At 60.6% G+C, this 8,503-nt stretch overlaps 1 protein-coding gene across 1 annotated transcript in view; it reads right to left on the bottom strand.

Moving 5' to 3' along the window:
- FAM129B (family with sequence similarity 129 member B) overlaps positions 1 to 8,503 on the bottom strand; it is a 42,223-nt gene that overhangs the window by 20,982 nt on the left and 12,738 nt on the right. The gene's annotated exons all lie outside the window — the stretch shown is intronic.

Below are 8,503 nucleotides of genomic sequence, written 5' to 3' on the forward strand. Positions count from 1 at the left end.
CTGCACCCCACACTGGGGTGTCCCACCTCATCCTACAGGCAGCACCCTCCCCCGGCAGCCCCACACGCCCCGATGTATGGGGGGCAGAGGGGGGGCATTGCAAACCCACCCCCCCAGAAATAGCGACAGTGTTTTCCCACCCCCCAGGAACCCTTTGCTCCTCCTGGGGCATCAGCCACAGCCGGGGAGTGGGGTGACCCCCATCTCCAGCCCCACATCCACCCTGCCCCACATCCACCCTGCCCCACACAGCACCCTGCCCCACACGTACCGGCTCCACATGGCACCCAGTTCAATGTGGCACCATGTCTCATGTCCACCCTGCCCCAAACAGCACCCTGCCCCACATCACACCCTCCCCATGTCCATCCTGACCCACACAGCACCCTATCTGACATTGCACCTTGACCCACACAGCACCCTGCCCCACATGGCACCCTCCCCATGTCCACCCTGACCCACACAGCATCCTGACCCACACAGAACCCTGCCCCACGTGGCACCCTCCCCACATCCACCCTGGCCAATGTGGAACCCTCCCCATGTCCACCCTGCCCCACACAGCATCCTGACCCACACAGCACCCTGCCCCATATGGCACCCTCCCCATGTCCATCCAGACCCACACAGCACCCTATCCCACACGCCACCCTCCCCATGTCCATCCTGACCCACACAGCACCCTGACCCACATTGCACCCTCCCCATGTCCACCCTGCCCCACACAGCATCCTGACCCGCACAGCACCCTATCTGACACAGCACCTTGACCCACACAGCACCCTGCCCCACATGGCACCCTCCCCACGTCTACCCTGACCCACATGGCACCCTGACCCACACAGCACCCTGCCCCATATGGCACCCTCCCCATGTCCATCCAGACCCACACAGCACCCTATCCCACACAGTACTCTCCCCATATCCACCCTGACCCACACAGCACCCTGCCCCATATGGCACCCTCCCCATGTCCATCCAGACCCACACAGCACCCTATCCCACACAGTACTCTCCCCATATCCACCCTGACCCACACAGCACCCTGCCCCATATGGCACCCTCCCCATGTCCATCCAGACCCACACAGCACCCTATCCCACACAGTACTCTCCCCATATCCACCCTGACCCACACAGCACCCTGCCCCATATGGCACCCTCCCCATGTCCATCCAGACCCACACAGCACCCTATCCCACACAGTACTCTCCCCATATCCACCCTGACCCACACAGCACCCTGCCCCATATGGCACCCTCCCCATGTCCATCCAGACCCACACAGCACCCTATCCCACACAGTACTCTCCCCATATCCACCCTGACCCACACAGCACCCTGCCCCATATGGCACCCTCCCCATGTCCATCCAGACCCACACAGCACCCTATCCCACACAGTACTCTCCCCATATCCACCCTGACCCACACAGCACCCTGCCCCATATGGCACCCTCCCCATGTCCATCCAGACCCACACAGCACCCTATCCCACACAGTACTCTCCCCATATCCACCCTGACCCACACAGCACCCTGCCCCATATGGCACCCTCCCCATGTCCATCCAGACCCACACAGCACCCTATCCCACACAGTACTCTCCCCATATCCACCCTGACCCACACAGCACCCTGCCCCATATGGCACCCTCCCCATGTCCATCCAGACCCACACAGCACCCTATCCCACACAGTACTCTCCCCATATCCACCCTGACCCACACAGCACCCTGCCCCATATGGCACCCTCCCCATGTCCATCCAGACCCACACAGCACCCTATCCCACACAGTACTCTCCCCATATCCACCCTGACCCACACAGCACCCTGCCCCATATGGCACCCTCCCCATGTCCATCCAGACCCACACAGCACCCTATCCCACACAGTACTCTCCCCATATCCACCCTGACCCACACAGCACCCTGCCCCATATGGCACCCTCCCCATGTCCATCCAGACCCACACAGCACCCTATCCCACACAGTACTCTCCCCATATCCACCCTGACCCACACAGCACCCTGCCCCATATGGCACCCTCCCCATGTCCATCCAGACCCACACAGCACCCTATCCCACACAGTACTCTCCCCATATCCACCCTGACCCACACAGCACCCTGCCCCATATGGCACCCTCCCCATGTCCATCCAGACCCACACAGCACCCTATCCCACACAGTACTCTCCCCATATCCACCCTGACCCACACAGCACCCTGCCCCATATGGCACCCTCCCCATGTCCATCCAGACCCACACAGCACCCTATCCCACACAGTACTCTCCCCATATCCACCCTGACCCACACAGCACCCTGCCCCATATGGCACCCTCCCCATGTCCATCCAGACCCACACAGCACCCTATCCCACACAGTACTCTCCCCATATCCACCCTGACCCACACAGCACCCTGCCCCATATGGCACCCTCCCCATGTCCATCCAGACCCACACAGCACCCTATCCCACACAGTACTCTCCCCATATCCACCCTGACCCACACAGCACCCTGCCCCATATGGCACCCTCCCCATGTCCATCCAGACCCACACAGCACCCTATCCCACACAGTACTCTCCCCATATCCACCCTGACCCACACAGCACCCTGCCCCATATGGCACCCTCCCCATGTCCATCCAGACCCACACAGCACCCTATCCCACACAGTACTCTCCCCATATCCACCCTGACCCACACAGCACCCTGCCCCATATGGCACCCTCCCCATGTCCATCCAGACCCACACAGCACCCTATCCCACACAGTACTCTCCCCATATCCACCCTGACCCACACAGCACCCTGCCCCATATGGCACCCTCCCCATGTCCATCCAGACCCACACAGCACCCTATCCCACACAGTACTCTCCCCATATCCACCCTGACCCACACAGCACCCTGCCCCATATGGCACCCTCCCCATGTCCATCCAGACCCACACAGCACCCTATCCCACACAGTACTCTCCCCATATCCACCCTGACCCACACAGCACCCTGCCCCACATGGCATCCTCCCCATGTCCCCCCTGCCCCACACAGCACCCCAGCTCCAGACCCCACCTGGAGGGCTCCTACACCAACCCCCCCCCATCCCAAAGCATCTTGGGTCCAGGGAGCCACCCTCCCCACAGCCTCCAGGGCCTCGACTGTGAATTTCGCTCTCAACTTTGCCCCAGAGCCTGTGAAAAGGAAAGAATTTGAGTCGCCTCCAACTATTTCCGAGGGCTTGGGCTCTGCCAGAGCGCTGGGCGCGGGGAGGAAGGCTGCTGGCTCCTCATCCCCACTGCGGGAGCCAACACGATGCTGGGGGCATGAACCCAGACAAAACAGACCCTCGCGCCAGCCCCGGCGGCAGCCAAAATCTCCAGCAGCAGCAGCAGCAGCCACGCTCACAGCCAGGGTGGAGGGAGGGAGGGAAGGAGCAGCTCGCTCCGGGGTGCTGAGCATCTGCATCCCGTGGGATGAGCAGCTCCTGCAGGAAAACACTGCCCGAGGATGGCATCCTGGAGGGGGGGGGGAAGATAAACCCCTCCCCGAGGAGATGCTGGCACTGCCAACCCCGCCACGGGGAATAACCCCACGGGCAGGCGTCTCGCCACGCCGGGGGCTGAACATCCCTTTAAATGTAAGCAAGATAGAGAGGGTAGAGAGGCTCTGCAGAGAGATCTCAACAGGCTGGATCGATGGGCCGAGACCAACGGGATGAGGTTCAACAAGGCCAAGTGCCAGGTCCTGCACTTCGGTCACAACAACCCCATGGAGCATCACAGGATGGGGCAAAGTGGCTGGAGGTGCCTGGCAGAAAAGGACCTGGGGGTGTTGGTCGACTGTTGGCTGAACAGGAGCCAGCAGTGTGCCCAGGTGGGCAAGGAGGCCACCAGCATCCTGGCCTGTGTCAGGAACAGTGTGGGGAGTAGGGCCCGAGAGGTGATTGTCCCCCTGTACTGGGCACTGGTGAGGCCTCACCTTTTTGTTTTCTCTTTTTCTTTTTTTTTTTTTCATGGCAAAGAATGAGACGCCTGCTCGTCCCGGCAGAGAAATTCCTCTCCCCCGATTTTTGGCATTTTTTCTCCTGGAAAAGAGCGAGCTCCCAGTCGTCGCCCCGCGCCCCACCTCTCGGCTACACAAAATGACTCTGTGATTTTGGCCGGGGCTCCGGGCAGCGAGGCTGACAGCTGAGATTTAAAAGGACATTTTGAGGTTTCATTTCCTTTCAGTCCATGGGAAAAAAGAAAGAAAAAAAAAAAAAGAAAAAAATTAAAAAAAAAAACACCCCGGTCCCTGGGCAGGCGAGAGACGGCTTAGTCACTCATTCTTCCCTGATTAACGGCGGGGCCAATTAGGAGGATTTAAGTAAATGGAAAAGCAAAAGTCGACACTGAACTCGCTCCTGGACGATGAAACAAAAGATTTGCAGTCAAACAGCCAAGGTGTCTAAATCTCCCCCGGTTCAGCATCTCCCCCCACCACAGAGGGGATTTGGGGGGACCCACTGCCCCCCCAGCTTGGCAGCGAGAGGGGCAGGGACCCACGGGGGACAGGAGGAGGTGGCCAGCAGCATGGTGAGGAGGTGACACAAGGTGAGGCAGGATTTGGCAAGATCTAGACCACCAGGGGTGGTACAGGTGGGCTTTGCTTGAGAGCAGAGGATGGGAAGGCCACACTGATGATGCCAGTGGGGGTCCCGACCCCCTACCCACGCCCATAGCACCCTGTGTGGGCCCCACATGTCCCATATGGGAACTGGTTAAGTCACCCACTGGCTCCTCAAAACCTCCCAGCAGCATTGGGGGCTACTGAGAGCATCCCCCCCTTGAGTGGCACAACCAAGGACACCCACGAGCCACCATCCCTCTATGAGCCACTTTGGCTACGAGTCCAGCCAAGAGCTGGAAGGGTCTGGGGACACAGAAGCATAGAATCATGGAATGGTTTGGGTGGGAAGGGACCTTAAAGACCATCCAGTGCCACCCGCTGCTCTGGGCAGGGACACCTGGGGTCTGGGGACACAGAATCATAGAATCATGGAATGGTTTGGGTGGGAAGGGACCTTAAGGATCATCTCCAGGGATGGGGCAGCCACAGCTTCTCTGGGCAACCTGGGCCAGGCTCTCACCACCCTCACACCAAAGAAGTTCTTCCTAAGATCTAGTCAAAATCTCCCCTCTTTCAGTTTAAAACCATCACCCCTCATCCCATCACTGCATTCCCTGATGGAGAGTCTCTCCCCATCTCACCTGGAGCCCCTTCAGGGACTGGAAAGGGGCTCTAAGGTCTCCCCAGAACCTTCTATCTTCTCTTTCCCATTGCACCCCAGAGCTGGGGGGGGGGTCACAGCAGCCCCCAGCCATGGGGAACGAGAGTGTTTGGGGTCCACACCATGTACCCACCACTGCCTACTGTCCCCTGGGCACCACCGAACCCCAGGACACATGTCACCTGTGTCCCCATCCCCTCCTCTGAGCACCCCCCTGCTCATGAGCATCCTTCCCCGGGGTGAGGGAGGGATGGGGCTGGGCTGGCTCCCACCCGGCCACCCCCCTGCCCTGGGTGGGAGGCTCAGCCACCCACGGCAAAGCATTTTTTGGCCGGCTGGGTGCAGAGGCAGGGAGGGGACAGGGTGGTGCCGGGTGTCCCCAGCCACCCACGGAGAGTGTTTTCCCAAAGCCTGGTGTTTGCTCTGGGATCTCTGAGCTGCCAACACCGACACCTTCCTGCTGCTCCCAGGTGCCACCAACCCTGGTCCCCATCACACCAAGCCCTGCAGATGTCCCCAAGCTGGTGGTTGTGACCCAGAAAGCGCAGGTTCCAGCACATCCCTCCTGTTCCTGGCCAGGAGAAGGAGAAGCCACCAGCTTGGCGGTGGCAGAGGGGTTGCCAATGCCACCCACCAACGCCTGGCTCAGCCCTGGCACCTCTTGAGCAAAGATTTCATCTGTTCCTCAGCCTCCGGGTGTCCCCCCCCCGTCTCCCCCCGTCCTCCCACACACTTCCCTCCCCATGACTAAGCCGCACGTGGTGGCTGCAGGCGGAGATAAAGGGGTTCTGCAACCCCGGGGAGGGCAGAGAAAAGGCTCTGGGCATCCCCCCCTCAAGGTCAGGCTGGATATGGGGTGCTCAGGATGCCCACTGGGCATCTCCCAGGGTCTGCCCATGCCACATCATCTCCAGACCCCCCCCCCCAACCAGGTCCCCAACCACCCCACAGCCATCACTCATCACCACCACCACCATCACTCATCACCACCACCATGGGCACAGCAGGACAAGCAGCTCCGGGGAGGACAAGGGGACAAAACAGGCAGCACAGGTTTGTCCTTGTCCCGGGTGACGCCCCAGGCTCGTCTGGGTGAAACCAGCCAGGAGAGGCGGTTCCTGGCCACCCCCCCCACCACGTCCCCCCAAACCGGTCGTGCCACCACAGCCCTCACCAAGCCCAAAGCGGTACCAGCACAACGGCACGGGCTGGTTGGGAAGAAGCAACAGCCCCGGAGCGGCCGGTGGCCCTGGCAATGAGGGTTGTCACCCCCAAAGGCGTGTGGAGCCCTCACGTATGGAGAGGTCATGGCCCGGCCAGGGCAGCCCAGGTCCAGTTTTAGTCGCTTTGAACCAGGGCAGGAGGTGGATCTGGCCCTTGGGAGGACTCCAAAAGCTGCCCAGGCTGGTCCAGCAGCCCAACTGGCTGCGTCCTGCCCGTGGAAGCATCTCCAGCCCCACCAGCAGCCCCACAGGAGAGCATCCCAAGGAAGGAGCCAGCATCCTGACCTACCCCCCCATATGACAGGGGCCACACCAAGCTTTGGCACCTCTTAGAGCAAAGCCAAGGGGAAAAAAAACAAGCCAGGACCTCCAGGAGTAGCCCAGAGACCTTCTCTCCTGGAGAACACCATGGAGAGCTTGACCGTGTCCTTCCCTCCAGCCGCCTGGATTTGCTGCCCGTGGTTCCTTTCACTGTCGGGGTTGGGGGGGGAGACCCGGGCTCCATCCTGGTAGCCCCCGGCTTGCAGAGAGCCCTGCCAGCAGGAGAGCTTTTTTTCCCCGTGCCCTTTTCCTCATTACCCTCAAAATCATGTGAAAATGAGAGTGATGCTTTAAATAGCCCAGGCCATGGCCAGCAGAGTCAGCAGATCTGGCCATTGGAGGCCGGGGCGGGGGGGAGGGGGGGGTCAGGTCCTGAATGGGGTGTGATTTTTTTTTTGCTGTGAAGTTTGCTGGGCCCCCACCCAACTTTTTTTTTAACTTGCCATCCTCTGGACGCATCCATGTCCTACGGAGGTATCTGCAGCCCCACAGCATGGCCCAGGTGGGACAGAGCCCAGCAGGGACAGGGACGTGGCTCAGCCCAGGTGGCTCCCAGGGGCTGGGGGACCAGCTTAGCCCCCCCCTTACCCCCCCCACCAAGAGGAGCTGAGGCTCCATCAGGGATGCTCAACAAAGCTGCCCTTCGGATGAGCATCCCCCCCAACCCCTCCAAAAACTGACTTGCCAGGATCTTGGGGGGGCACCAAAGGGTTAAAGCCTAAGGGCAAAACAGCCTCCACCCCTCTGTGCCCCAACAGTAGCCAAACCAAGCTGCTGGTAGCCTTTTCCCCCCCCACCCCCGACTGTCCCCTGGGGCATGGCCACCCTGTTTGTGGCCCCTGCAAAAGGGGACAGGGAGCGGGTCCCCACTCCTTGAGCCGGGGTGGTTGGTGTCCTAAGCAGCATGTGTGTCCACACACACGCGTGTACACACGCACACACGTGTACACACGCATGTGCACACACCCCACCCCCCCATGCCCCCCCCAAAAGGTCTGACAAATCCGAGAGGGAAGAGTCATCCGCACCCTCCCTCCAGCCCACATCCCGTTGCGCAAGCCCAGAGCCCATGTCATCCCTCTGCCACTACTGAAATATATTCGGGGAGGAGGGGGGGGGAAAAAGGTGCCTTTGAAACCCCAGCCTCCCCCAGGAGCCCCCCCCCGACCCCGGGTGGATGCAGCTGGGATGAGTGTGGGAGCAGGAGCAGCAGCTGGGAGCAGGGATGTGGGATGCTGCAGGGATGCCTCACCGGAGGCAGGGAATTCCCCCCCCAACCTTGTAAAGACAAAAATAAGAAGGGAAAAAAAGAAAAGAAAAAAAAAAAAACACAAAGACACAAAAGCTCATTGAGGCAGAGCCCCCGGGGGCTGGCTGAGCTGTGGCCCCCACGCTCTCGTGACGAAACGTCGCCTGGCTCGTGTCCCTGTCCCCCGCGGGACAGTCTGACTCCATGGGGACACAGGAAAGCCCCAGTCTCTACGCAGGTTCCCCGTGTCCCCTCAAAGGCTCCCGTGTCCCCTCAAAGGCTCCTGTGTCCTCTCAAAGCCTCCTGTGTCTCCTCACAGGTTCCCCGTGTCCCCTCGCAGGCTCCCCATGTCCCCTCAAAGGCTCCTGTGTCCCCTCGCAGGTTCCCTGTGCCCCTCAAAGCCTCCCTGTGTCCCCTTGGAGGGTCCCAGTGTCCCCTCAAA

The sequence above is a fragment of the Calidris pugnax genome, unplaced genomic scaffold (assembly GCF_001431845.1).
Source record: "Calidris pugnax isolate Ruff unplaced genomic scaffold, ASM143184v1 scaffold135, whole genome shotgun sequence".
In the NCBI taxonomy this organism is placed as follows: domain Eukaryota; kingdom Metazoa; phylum Chordata; class Aves; order Charadriiformes; family Scolopacidae; genus Calidris; species Calidris pugnax.